We start from the raw sequence: 14,999 nt of genomic DNA on the forward strand, positions 1-14,999 counted from the left end.
CGACATATCCGGCGAATAAGCAGGCCAAGGAAGAAGTTGCATGCGTTGTGCTGAACAGAAGTCTCTAACAGTCCGCGCAACATGTGGGCGTGCATTATCCTGCTGAAAGATAGCTCCAGGGATGCCTTGAAGGAAAGGAACGACTTCGGGCTGTAGCACTTCACGGACGTATCTGTTGCTATTGAGATTACCCTCAATTCGTATCAAATTGGATCGTCCATGATACGAAATTGCACCCCAGACCATAACTCCGGGTGTTCGACCACTATGTCGTTCAATAATACACTCAGGAAGGCAGCGTTGACCGGCATAACGTCTAACACGAACATCATGGGTCCACAAATTGAAGCGTGATTCATCTGAAAAGACAACTTGGTGCCAATCAGCTCGCCAGTCTCTGTGCTCAAGAGCCCACTGCCGACGCAGCCGTCGATGATCCGCCGTGAGGGGAATCCTGTATAATGGCACCCTTGCACGCAATCCACGGCGCAGCAGACGACGACGAATTGACGAAGCCGACAATTGTACACCTGTAGCAGTAGACCAATGTGCTGCCAGCTGCCTGGAGGAAGCTGTGCGATCATTCACCGCCATGCGGAGCAGGTGTCGATCATCGCGCTCTGACGTCACCTTCTGTCGTCCAGTGCCTGTTTTTCGAGTTGTTCGGTGCTCGTCGGTCCACTGCTTCCAAACTCGCATCACTGTGGAACTGTTCCGCTGCATACGAGCTGCTATTGCGCGATAGGAAAATCCTCCTTCTCGAAGGCCGATTATCCTCCCTCGTTCAAACTCCGTAAGTTGCTTGAATTTCTTATTCTTCCGTCGTGGAGGCATACTCAGGTCTCACTAAACGTTTGCCACTAACAAATAATCATAGACTAGTTTCAACGTCCCGCTACAGCACTTTATTTATACGCTTTCAGCATCAATTCAGAGGGCGCTGCGCGCGCCACGCACGCGCGATGGCTCTGAAACTTTATTAATTTGCATAATATCCTATAATTGACATTTGCTGCGAATTTCATTTGATTCTGATGATTCCTTCATGGTGTTGCATTTTCTACAAACAGCAGTTTATAAAAAAATTTTTTTAAAAAAACTTGACACATTTTTCTTTATTTTTGTGCTCTACTTATTGCAATCTGTGTAATTGTTCCAAAACAAATGGGTCCATTCATAAGTGTTTTATGGATAGCTCTTCCAAAAGAGCGATACATAATAAATATACCATCCATCATTTGACAACTTGTTTTATTTAAGTTATCTTTCGAAAGCTGTCAATTTTTCGATGGTTCGAGTCCCTGGAAACGGGTATAAAATAATATTTACTTGAACGCTATTTTTATCCTCGTTTTTCAAATGATGTTGTTAAATGAGAGGTACACTATTTGCGCACTTTCTTACGCAACAACAAATGTCTGCGTGCGTTAAATAGTGTTTGCAAAGAGGCGAGAGGTCACCTATTTTACGGCAGAGATAACAAACAAAAGACGGCCTTGAATGGTCCTCCACTTATTTAATGAATTGAATCTTAATGAAATGAACACTTAGGGAGAAAAGGGGGGGGGGCAATTGTTGCTCCCTTTCACACTCAGTCACAGAACCAGTCTAAAATTCGCGTCCAGCATGTAACCAAATGAAAAAATCGTTTTTGTGGAGCGAACGTAATATGCAGGAAGGTTTTCGATAACACTATTTGTAAAATATCACTTTGAATTGTATCTCCTAACACTACTATCGATTCGAGCTTAATATATAGCTGACTAAACTGTATAAATTATATATATATGTCCATTGACTTAAATGCTTTAAGTAACGGTATATGTACCGATTAAAGTATGTTATTGTTCGAATGCTCTGGTAGGTGGGAAAGGTCAAAAGAAATAGTGCTTAAGTAGATATTTATCATTAAAAATAGGCCTTTTAAGTGAACGAATACCACTTTCTTAATGTGTGTCATTTTAAAATGTACATAAAAAGGAGGGAAATAATGTGTCGTAAAATGAAAAAAAAAATAGACTCATAATTTTTTATCTTATAAAAATTACGACTCTCTTTAAAATAAAAATCCTAACATAACCAAAATTTAAATTTGCTTGAAAAGAGTCTTCCGAATTTAACAACTGAACTATTTTTCTATTCATTTATTAAAACTTTACACAAAACTATACAAAATGTTTGACTCACTATTGAAGCTAAATATTTAAAATTCTTAAAATATTTTATTAGTGGAATTTGCATTATTATAAAATAAGAGTACAGCGTACCAAATATTCAGAAAGAAAAAAAAACGCCCCCCCCCCCTCAAAAACCGATTTTGAATGCATATTTACGACGGCCAAAATCGAGAAAAATTTCATAAGTGTTAGAGAAGTATTGAAAAAACAAGTTGTCTTTATTAATTCCTAGATTCGAAAATGTATTTGTAAATCAAAAGAAATATATTTTATTTTATTTTATGACTGTCGTTAAAAAGCCGACCCAATTTTTGGGGTTACGTCTACTCATGTTCAACTCCGTAACCTTGTAGTTTTGAACCCAATCCAGAAGACAAGGGAACTCTTGGATCAAGTATTGGGAGAAATTTGCCTTCGTGGAGGCTTTTTTGATGGAACTAACAGGCACTTGCGTTACATAGAGAGGAAGACCACGAGAACTTCCCATGGTTAGCCTGACGGCAATGAAAAAGGAAATATATCGAGATTATTAAACTGTCTTAAAATTAAAGTGACAGAAAAACTCAGGGAAAAAATTCTGGCGAAATTACAGTATTGTAAATACATTTCTGGCAAAATGACTGATCATTGAACTAGAATGTACACTATTTAAATAATTTTACCGTTCGCTAGTAACAGGTTTACCGGAAGTTTTCAAAATTATAACCCTACATTTAGTAACAAATACAAAAATAAAATTAACCAAATAAATTTGGTTTTTATGCCATGCTCTAAAATCTAATTTTAATCTTTCGATGCCTGGTAGATTATATTTCTTATTCTAATTACAACATGAATGATGTTTAATTAAAGTGTTTTAAAGATGCTTTCCAATCTCTTTTGTTTTGTTCAAACGAGGAAATCTCGAATATGGGCCGTGCGCGTCATATTGTTCGCCTGCTGGAGGTTGAACTTTTGGTAGCACTGGGGGGGATGTCGGATATGATTTAGAGGAGTGTCATATTGCAATGGGAATAATAAAGATACGGCCGTTTTATTGTGTACTCTAATAGGTGACGAGTGCTTGTGTCCCGGCATTCCTCGGGAACAACTGTGATCAGTTGCAGCTGTCAGTTCTGTGTCTTCAAAATGTTCAAATTTAACGCCACGCACGAGATATGGTCAGTGATGCGTTTCATCCGGCAAAACAACCTGTCTGTTGCATACATTCCCTGTCAGAAGCAGAATTCCCTGACAGGGAATTTTACTACTCTATGACAATTTCTCTCTCCAGCTTTATGGGACTCTCTTGGTTGGGAAGTTTTGGACCACCCCTCCCTACAGCCCAGACCTTGCGCCGACTGGTTTTCATATTTTCTGATATTTCAAACATTTTTGGCTGCTATCACTACAACGATGACGTAAAAACGCCCGTGACCTCATGGTTCACGGAGTAGGCTGCAATTTTGTATGAAGAGGGTATTCTAAATCTAGGTGTAAGTGTTTAAACAAACTTTTCAAAAATGCTGAAAAAAGGAGAAATCTATATAGATTCTAAAAATATATTTGCTTCTTAAAATTTTTCTTTCGTTTGGTTTTTATCTTCAAAGGGTCCCTTACTCAAACAGCCCTCGTATATCTCTTTCGTGCTGATGTGTGCTCAAAGTATTTATTATGTTCTAGTCGAAATTCTACCCTTCAAAAGAAGTGGAATAACCCTATCTCGTGTGGGATTCAGGGGCCGCGACTAGAGTTCCTATCTGGAACTCCATAGCACCTTCTGATTGGTTTTTCCGTCTAACGTGGAGGTTTGCTTATGTTATTTTTATCCTGTGGTGGGCATTTTAACTCACTCCGTTCCACCTTACATAGTTTGTCTACGGTAAGAACTCCTCCCCCGCCACAAAGTCCGTGTGCTGTTATGGAAACAAGAATAGAGCATTCAGCTTCTCTTCACTTCTAGGGTTAAGACAGAACTCCCCTTGCTCTCGCCGACCCAAAACATGTCCTAAATAGAGTGACCCCTACTTGAAATAGTTTTGCCTCATCATGACCATACTCACCACCATGGGTCCAGATGAATGGAGCTCTTACTTTAGACAAACTATACTAGAATCGTTGTTGGAACTATTTAGTCAAGCTACTGCATAATGAATAAGTAAGTATTTGGTCATTGTTAAAAAAAAAAAAAAATCAATTCTATATTTCTCGTTAAACCATAGTTTAAATAGACTGAAAAATATTTCTGACTATTGACTTATATTTTCCAAATAAGTTGTTTGCATTTATGATGATATTTCGAAATTCTTGTTGTTAAACTTCGCATTGAAATCTTTATCCTTCTTCCTGTTTCTACTTCATATTTTTCTTGCCTTGCCTTTTTATTTTCCTTTTCATTTTTACGTTTTGAGTCATAATGTGCACATTAAATGCTAGTTTGCACCTGTTTTTTTATTATTGGGATTGATTTTGATTTAAATTTCTCCTTTCAATTTTTCCATTGAACGCTCCATACATTTTGAATATGCAGCGTTTTGTTTCGTGACTCATTCTGTTTTTTCTCTTTTGCTAGCATGGCTACATTTTCTAAGTCTATGGTTGTATTTTTTACAATAAATGTGTGCACCGGACATGTTCTATCATTAGTTTAATAAGAATCCTATCATTCGGAACAACTTATTAATAAATAGTTTTTAGTCATGACGAAAATACTTTCTCAATAACTATGCAACAGCTTCACTATTAAAATATATCCTATATTACAATGGCGGTAAAAAAATATTAAAAAACAGTTATAGAAACTAAATGTCTATCATGTGTGCAATGCACACCTATGAAAAGTAGGCGAAGAAAATATGTCTAACACAATATTATGTAACATAACATAATATCATTATAACATAAATATTATAGGAATAACAAAAGCGCTTTTTGTCCATCTATAAGAAAGTATCTGCCAATACATCGATGTACAATGTTGTTCACACATTAAAATGGCATAAACTTATTTTTCTTAACTTTATTTTTAGAAAACACTAATTTTGTATTTACTAAATAATTATAAAACAAATGTATTCAAAGCAGAAAAATGACATAGAAAATATTTTTAATGATTGAAGTGTCTCGAGAAAAAATGCGATTATTAAAAGCAGAAAGGTACAGTTCATAAATCATTCATCGTCTCAACCCTCGCACTTTTATTCTTGTAAAATAACGAATAAATCATTATTATTATAAAGATGGAATGGAAAACAAATTTCCTTTTACCAATAGATTATGAAGTGTTCATTAAACGTGTGTATTTCTTTATTTTAAGGTACATAAATTACAAACTCACTTAGCAAATAGTAATATGAGAAAGTGATGGCTAGAATCAAAATGTATCAAAAATCAAATCAAAAAATCATAAAAAAATATCTTATAATGAGCGCTAAAATTTGAAAATGAAATTTAGGTCATTATTTAATTTACTAATGTTTAAATAATAAAAAAGGTGATTTATAATCATATTTAATAGTACTTAAAAATAGGATTCACGAATTAAATTATTTCTATAAAAAAATGACGTCTTTTATTTTCAATTTTTAAAGAATACTAAAACTTCATTGTGTTCGAACTAAGATCGAGTGTGTTGAACCACGGATGTTCGACATCTACGATACTACGGTTCATAGAATGATTGAGGTTCGAAAAGTTTAGAACCTAGATTCGAACCAAGTTCAACAGATTTTTTGATCGCGGAAAATAATAGTTCAAAATACGGTCACTCAATGTCCCTACTATTTCTTCCTCATGCGTATAGTCTTATGAATCAAAAATTTGAAAGATAATTTATTCAGTTATAGAAGTCACATTGCAATTCTTAACGAGACCCACGTTGGTGCAACGATCTTAATTGTGATACACAATCATGACATTTCCCTTCTGAGATATTAATCTGACCCACTTTGTCAAAGAAAAATGGCTCCACTGTTGAAAGGGAATTCGTTAATGAGGTTCCCTTGATACAAATCTTATGACAGAAATTTTTTTAATTACTTCCATTGTTAAAATTATTTTTTTTTTAAAAATACACCATCATTATTGCAACGTAATTTTTAAAAATGATTTAAAATTACACGAAATATATCTGTTTTTTATTTCTGTTTCATCCCAAAGATGTGTAGGTTGTTGTTATTGATGGATTGCTTTAGGATGGGACTAACCCACATTTGCATTACATAGAGAGGAAAACCTCCTATGGTTAGTTTGACGGCAAGGAGGCTCTAACCCATGATCCTTCCACCACTGAGGATATTTTACACCTGCGCTGTGCTCGGTGCGTATCGACCCGCCATCGATGGGATTCGAACCCGAGTCACTTTATTGGATGAGGAAATCTCTATTCTCTGAGCCACCACGACTCACTTTTTATTTTTGTAATGAATGAACGATCATAAGATGCTTTAGCACTTTCTGCATTTATTTTTTGTTGCGCGGTTGCTTGTGTGCTCATAACACCCATTGTCCAGTTGAAGAGCAGGACATGTTACCATTCACTGTTACGGGCCTATGATCTATCAATAGATCGTCTTTTATTTTTAAATAGAGCTTTAAAGACAAAAGAGAAGAAAAAAATTCGTTCGTAGCAACGTTTTTTCTCTCGAGTCGACTTGCTTACTATTAAAAAAAAAAAAAAATTATCAGGAATAAAAGATGGGAAAAAAAAATCAATAAGTTAATCTGATGATAGGGGCCATCTAGAGCAGGGGTTTCCAACTTACATGAGGCCGGGGGCCACAATTAAAAACAGAAAACAAATGGTGGGCTGCAACTTTATCAAACTTTTATGTAGGACTCTTTTATGTTTGAAGGAACATTAAATATTACTGTCAGATTTTTACCAAGTTGTACAAAAATATAGTATTGAATTACAAATTAAAATAAGAAGTAGATTTTTAAAAATATTTAATTGTTATTAATAATATTTTTAAAAATATTAAATAAGTAATAAAATTTCGGGCTACAATAACTTTAATGTGCACCTATGTATTAAACAATTAATGTGCAACAGATATCTAATTGTTAAGATATAAAACTTCAAAAAAGTTGGTATTAAAACATAAATGGTTCTCTCACAAAATGTTTAATGAGAAAATTGAGGTTTGTCTGCTGTAACCGCCAGAGAATAGATATTTACATATTAAATTTAAAAATGTGTGTGCTAATATTTTCGTCCAAAATGAGTGGTTTCAAAAAGTTAAATCGGAGAATTTCTGAGAGAAAATTTCTTATGCGCACATGCTAAATTATATTCACAAAATACAAAAAAATGAAATAAAATGGAGCTACATACACGATTATTCTTGCATTTTAATAAATATTTTCATGACTGCAAAACCTGAAAAATTAATTTTTTTGCACCGTTGGTATGTTAAATTTCACTGAAAAGAAGAAATTAGGTTTTTATTAACGAGAAAAGTATTTTAAACCCATATAGATTTTTTACTTAAATTGTCCGCAAAAAAATGACAACTAATATATTTTAGTTCGCGGGCCACAAAAAAAGGCTCCACGGGCCGGATGCGGCCACCGGGCCGCCAGTTGGAAACCCCTGATCTAGAGTATTCCTCTACAACTTAGATGGGGCAGATTGAACCTTCTGTCCCCGGTTTTGTCCTTAGATCGAAAGTTATTAGAGAGATCTATATTTTATTTCGTGCTCTGTACACGCATTTTAATTTTTACAAAAGTATTGCAATCGAAAGTCAGTCATTGATAATGAGAAGGAAAAAAAAATTCACTTACGTTTATTTGAAATTAAAATAATCTCTTATTTCTGATGTCATTAAAGTACAAAAGGAAATTTATTATAATTAGAACAATGAATGAATTCTCTCATAGAATCGTTCATTATTGAAGTCGACTCTTAAAGGAAATTGCATTGAAAATAATAGTTGAGTTAGAAACACTTTGAAATAATGAACAATGTAAAATTACAATAGTTCTTAAATGAATTATAAATGACGTGTCAAATTTTCTCTCAATTATTATTAGTTTTTAATGAACGAGTAAGTGTTTAATATATGTTTAAAAATAGTATTAAAAATGTACCCTTGTAATACTTCACACAAAACTTTTTTTTAATAGGCTTAATTTATCAGTTACTTCATTTCATTTCATATATATATATACCTTTTTGCGGATAGAGTCGTGTGAGCTGATGAAGAAATTACATCTTTTTTTTTATTTTGGTTTCCGGACTTTTAATAATTTTTTTTCCTTTTAGATAATTAAAAAATATTATTTCTAAATAGTTTTAAAAAATAATTTTTCTTCTCTTGTCATTATTTTTTATTATTGTGCATATTTTCTCAATATTTTAACTTTATACATACATACTTATATATATATATATATATATATATATATATATATATATATATATATATATATATATATATATATATATATATATATATATATATATATATATATATATATATCAATTGTTTTAGTTTGCTTTTTATATTTTTTTTTGTCAAACATAACACAATTTTATGAGTCTGCAAATTTTATTTTATTACAATAGAATTATTTTGCGTGAGTAAATTTGTTATTTCCTAAGAGTATTTTGCTATTTTTTTCCCTTAAACAAAAAAAAGAAGAAAAAAAAATCGGGATCAACATTGGGGAAAATGCAATTCATTATGCAGATATATATCACTACTCACAAAATTAATTTGCTACAACTCATTTCATTTTCCAGATAAGATTGGATTCATTCAATTTCTTTGAAATGAAACGTAAAAGCTTGTTAAATAAAGTTTTAAAATTTCTAATACATGTTGTAAATCAAGTAGCGTCATCAATTTAGTTTTTATATAAATCAATAGGAATGAGATAAATAAAGATCTTTTTTTTACTTACCGAAGAGCAGGAGAGCTTCTCAACAAGTGCCGTTTGCGGAAGAAATATAAGAGTGAGGTCGGTCGTAACAAAACCGGTTTAAATAATTCCAAAGAATTAACTTTCTTCGGAGGAAGTTAGAAACGACACATAGACTGAAGTAAACATTAGAGGGGGGGGGGGGGGGAGACAGCCAGAGGGTGCTGGATGATTACAATTTGGACTCATCACTTTGCTTTGATCCCTCCAATGATGTAAACAAAAATAGTTTTAAATGAACATCAACAGGATTGAAAATATAAATTCCACATTGGACGATTTACTATGAATTATAAATGAATTCAGTCGTTTTCCTAAACCATTTTCATTGCCCCCCCCCCATCCAATAGGGAGAGATGACCCCTTTCATGAAGTAAAGCTCCCAACTCCTAGCTATTATTTATTCACAAAACATTTTAAATGTACTATTAGTATTATTTTCGTATGACATTAAAAGTTTTAGCGGGAATTTTACTTGAGTTAATCATGACTCAACTTTTATTTGGGTGGGGGATAAAAAAACCTTATTTTTTTGATAAAAATAATAATATTTCATTTTAATTTATTTAAAAATAATATTATTTCAATTTTAGCGATGTAGTTTTAAAGTTGAAGAAAGAGATCACGATTGAAATTATTTTATCACCCGCTTTTATTTCCCGCTTGAAAGGAAATAATAACATTTAGCTTTTATTAATATATTTCAATGTAAAATTCTCATTTATTTCTTACAGTTTTTATTTACTTTTCCAGTGATTGTTTTTTCAGGGATATTAAACTAAGAACCACTCAGCATCACACTGGAGAGAAGTTCCAGAGATCTTTTAATTCATTGACCGTTATACTTCACACGATGATGACAAAAAAAATACAGTCGGACCCCGATGTAACGAATTCATCGGGACCGGAAATTTTATTCGTTAAATCGGGGTTCAAAAAAAATTTGTTTTTTTGTACATATGTTATGTATATATGTTAATGTATATATATGTAATGTACATATGTATATATGTTAAAAATTACTAGTTATAAACGACTATTCCTGTTTGACTCATAGTCCACGCGACAAACCCCCCGGAAAATGACCTTGCAAGTGTAATATGTCTTATTGACTCTGCCCACCTACCCACGACGAATTTTGTTTTTCCCTGTTGCGGGCTTTTCTTTTGTTTGAGACGAATATGCACTTTTTCTATTTTATTCCTCCCAGGAAAGATTTTTTTCCCTTTAGAATCTGCCAATTACAAAAAAATGCAATATTTTTCTGATCAAAATTAATGTAAAATATTTTTTCCGGATGCTGAAATAATTCGTTAATTCGAGGTTAATTATTCGTTAATTAGGGATTTTTGACTATGTTTTTGCTGGGGTTGAAAAAAAAAATCGTTAAATCGGGGTCCGACTGTAATAATTTCTAACTATAGATAAAAGTCTAATGAATATGTCCATTGTTATCGGTGCATTTTAATGGGTCGGAAAATCCAGTTTTCCCACATTCATTTTGGTTTGGTTGTCATCAGCATAAAATGGATATTTAGCTATAAAGATTGTTTTCCTATCACTATTTTTGTATCCCTAATTTAAAGGTCTGTACTGTTATTATTAAGGTTTTTCATTTTGTTTTCTATAGGAAGAGGATTGTTGTTATTATTAGAATAACGTAACTCTACGGATTATTTAAATCGGTGTCCGATCTTAACATATTTTTGGGTACAAATTACATTAATATGAATGACAGCTAAAGAGATTTGCTTAATAATTTAGAACTTAGCTTTATGCGGATGAGAGCAAATATTGAATTTAAAATATATTCTTCGTAAGTAAAAATATTGAATGACAATTGTGAACTCACCCAATTTGTTACAACACTCTATACTACTCAGGGCACGGAAAAAACTCAGAAATTTTACCTGTCCTCCTTTGAAACGTAGCTTCTAAATAAATAAAAATATAATTTTCTCTTACAAACATTTATATAAATTGCACAATGAATTAGTAGTTACTTGGATCACATTATACAGTAATAAAAGAAATACTAGGTTACTAATAGCAAAACCTAGTAATTATTTTATGAAATAATTTATTTCTTTTATGAAATAATTTAAATGACAAAGGTCAAGTTATCTGGAATGTCAATTTATCCGAGGGTACTGCGTTTTTTTTTTAAATGCATCAAATAGGACGTTTGCCAGTTCTACAATCGAGCCAATGATTTGACAGAGGTTTCTGCACAGAAATCTGAAAGGGGTTTTCCATTTAGGAGGATGTTCATGATTGCGTTTAACGCTTCTTGTTTAAGACCTGTACGCAATGTTTTTTTTTTTTTTTTGTAAGTTCATTGCTGAAAAGCCTCTTTCAACCGCTGCAGTACTCCCAAGCAGAGAAAATTCCACCATGCGCAGTATTTCTAGATTAGAGAGTCATTTTAGAAGTGAGGCGCTAGACTCTTGTAATATGACAAAAATTGAAAATGTATCACGAACATTAACGGGAAAATGGCCGTCCGCGCGGACGTCGGATTCAAGAAATTTGTTGTCCGCGGGGAATTCTTGACCGTCGAGGACGGGCGGTTTTTCGAGCCCTGACTATACTTTTAATCTGACCGTTTTAGGCTGCCAGCGTCAAGATTAAAAAATAAAGTGTTGCATTTGCTGAAAGCAACTTTAGTAAGAGTTAATACAGTTATCTTACAATTTTATTCAATATATTATTGAAATTTAAATAAATATCAATGTCCTAATATTATATTTATTTCGCTACCATTATAATTAATGAGTTAAAATAATTTTCTGGGTTAGATTTCTGTAACTCTTTAGTGAACACTGTTCCAAACGTTTTCACTACTGTCAAGGTTTTCCCCGATTCTGCACAAGCAGAAAATTCAAATAGTACCAGCAAAGGTTTTTAAGACGTCATGCAGTTCATACTTTTCTAATTATGTTTGAGTTTTGCATTTTCGTATCTGTTTTGTATTTCCGTATTTTTTATATAAAAAAAAAAGTTCTTTTTAGAATAATTTAACTGCAAGTAAAATCGCATACTTTAGTTTCGGTAGTAGTATTATTAATTTTATATTCAACGGTGAAATACGTTCTCTGTTTATAAACTGTCGTATTTCTCTGGCTGCAGCAACCAAAGATCGTTTTAGCCCTATTCTAATTTATGATTGTGCTGCTATTTTATACTAATAAAAATATTGGGCACTTCTTTATTTCAATCTCCACTTCGCACATTCAGGGAAGAAATAACAATAGACTTCAATTGCTCATAAATCCCCATTTTCAATAAATATTTTTCTGCCGTTGTCAAGGGTTCTGAAGACATCTATAAAATATTAGTAATTCAATTAGAGCAAACACTTTCTGTTGAGAAATTTTTTGAACTACTCTAGCTTATTAACTTAAAACCGTTATTGACACATGAATTATTTGGAAAATTTATTATTATTCCTTTTGAGTTTTATCATATGTTTTTATGATATAATAAGTATAAAGTCAGTATAATAACAAAAACAAATTTCATAAAAAAAAACAAGCGTTGAACTTGGTTTGTTCATCGATTTAGTGAATGCTGCTTATATGCACCATTTTATTTCTTAAATAAAATATAATTTTTCATACATGAATTTTTTTTGCGTTATAATGAATGTAATGCAAGCATATTTCAATTAAAATAGCACCACATTTTAAAAGATTTCTATGCTTGGTTTAAAAAGAGTTAATAGCAATTAAAGGAGTGAATTGATGTGAGAATAATTTATTTATTCTACTGAAAATTAACTTAGAAAAAAATTTTAAAAATATTCTTTTAATTCAAGAAGCAACTAACATGCTAAAGAAAATAATTCGAGATATTTTTTGGTTTGATTTCAGAATGAAGCCTGAAATTGAGAATTTCCTGTAAAATGCATCCTTTCCACTGAATCCACTTCAGTAGACACACATACGAACCCACAAGAATTTCATCAAAAAAGTAACAGGGCGCGTAGCCAAAACTTTTTAACAAAAAATAAGCACCTTTTAAGTACTTTTCAAGCACTCAAAAAGTATTTTTAAGCACTGTATGCATTAACAAAATGTAAAATAATTTTTTAAAAGTTTACATGATCATGATAAAATAACTAGTTTCTGAGAAAGCACTCTCTTGATTATATTAGCCACCGTAAAAAGATCGAGAGATTTTTCTGTTCAATATTAGAGGGTGGAAAATAAAGCCTCATATTGAGAATATCTTGCAAAATGCAGCATAATTGCACACGAGTGTGCAATAATCTCACCGAACCCAGCTCAGTAGATGCACATGCGGACTCTCATTTCATCGGACATGTAAAATTATGGGCTCTTTCATACCCTACGGAGAGACGGCCCGCTGAAATGCACCATAGTAGAATGAATTGTGAAATTGTTGAGTAGAACAATGTGAAGACGACGCTTTTTACATAATTCGTGGCAAAAATCGGCATGTAAAGAAAAAATACATCATTTTAGGTAATTAAGCACTTTTTAATAACACCCGATGAAAAATGCATCTTTAAGGGCGTTTAAAAAATGAAAATAAGCACCTTTAAGCACTTTTTAAAAATGCTATGCACCCTGATGAAGTTTAAATCTCATAAAATGAAGTTTCTTAAACAAATAAAAATAGTTTTTTGATACATTTGAAGCATTGTCTTTTTTAAATATTTTTATTCACATACTAGTTTTAAAAAAAAGCACGTAATTAAAAAAACACATTTATTATTAATAAAAAAAAATTTATAACATTCTTACAGTTATACATCTGCAGTAAAAATAAAAGTATTAAGGAAAAAAAAAATCTCATACACTAAAATATTTTTGTTTAAAATTTTTTGAATAAGCGTAAAATGTGAACAGTTATAAAAATTTAACATTAATACTTTAAATAATTGAAGCAAACTAGTTAAACTCCACGAAAAGTTTGAAACAAATCACATCCTGCTTTAAATCACTTTCTAAAGCTATATAGATAAATTATAATCACACATGAATGCAATATGTTGTAAGATTTTTTTAATACAGGATAACTACAGTAGATATCTTTTTTAACAGCTTATTAAAACAAATTCAAAATTTTCAAGCTGAAAAATATTTCCTTTAAAATATTAAATATTTTTTATTAAAAAAAAAAAAATGGTCAAAGGGGAATAAAAACACTTTTTTTACTTCTAAAGATTAACTATATTTTGAAATTAAATGACATTAGGTTAAAATATAGTTAAATACATTTCAACAAAATATTTAATGAAATCACTATACAATTTTCATAAAACAAATTAATAAACTTAAATATCACAAAACAGGCACTAAAACAAAGCTCATTAAAAAACACAAACCAATGAAATGAGTTAACAAAAACAGATGTAGAGCTTTTATTTAATGACTTTGGAAAAGCTCAGCTAAAATGAAATAAAATATTGCTTTGCAGAATTATAAATGGTTTTATAAGAAAAAGATCTAATAACCAAAAATTGTTTAAATTTTTTTTTTTTACATTAGTATAAATGTATATTTCATGCATAAAAAGAGTTCCAAGCAATTTATATTTCATCCTTTTAAATTTACACTTAGATGATAAACAAATGTTCAGTGTTATTTTAAGATGATACAAATGCTGTTATAATTTAAATGTAACAATAACAAATATATCTATAAATGCTTTATGTTCGAATTAAAGGGTCACATTACCCAAAAAATGACCAAAATATCGATAATTCTTTATTGCTTATAAATGAAACTTCAAACTATTTCAAATACACTGAAAAAAAATAATCTCTCTATCCATATTTAAAAAAAAAAAATTATGAATGATTTCAGATTGCTCTAAAACAGAAACTTGGATCAGCAGACTTCAAAGTGCTTTTTCTCATAGATGATAATTTTGTGTTTCAATCTTAAT

General features: G+C 31.5%; 1 protein-coding gene across 1 annotated transcript in view; it reads right to left on the bottom strand.

Moving 5' to 3' along the window:
• The window catches only part of LOC107456784 (putative fatty acyl-CoA reductase CG5065), a 31,844-nt gene extending 22,750 nt beyond the window's left edge, over positions 1–9,094 (bottom strand). Inside the window, exon 1 of the mRNA XM_016074732.4 lies at positions 9,066–9,094. The gene's annotated coding sequence lies outside the window, so the exon portion shown is untranslated. The remainder of the gene's footprint in view (positions 1–9,065) is intronic.
• Positions 9,095–14,999: the final 5,905 nt, after the last annotated feature.

The sequence above is a fragment of the Parasteatoda tepidariorum genome, chromosome 5 (genome assembly GCF_982258835.1).
Source record: "Parasteatoda tepidariorum strain Cologne lab strain chromosome 5, Ptep-v5.0, whole genome shotgun sequence".
NCBI classification, from domain to species: domain Eukaryota; kingdom Metazoa; phylum Arthropoda; class Arachnida; order Araneae; family Theridiidae; genus Parasteatoda; species Parasteatoda tepidariorum.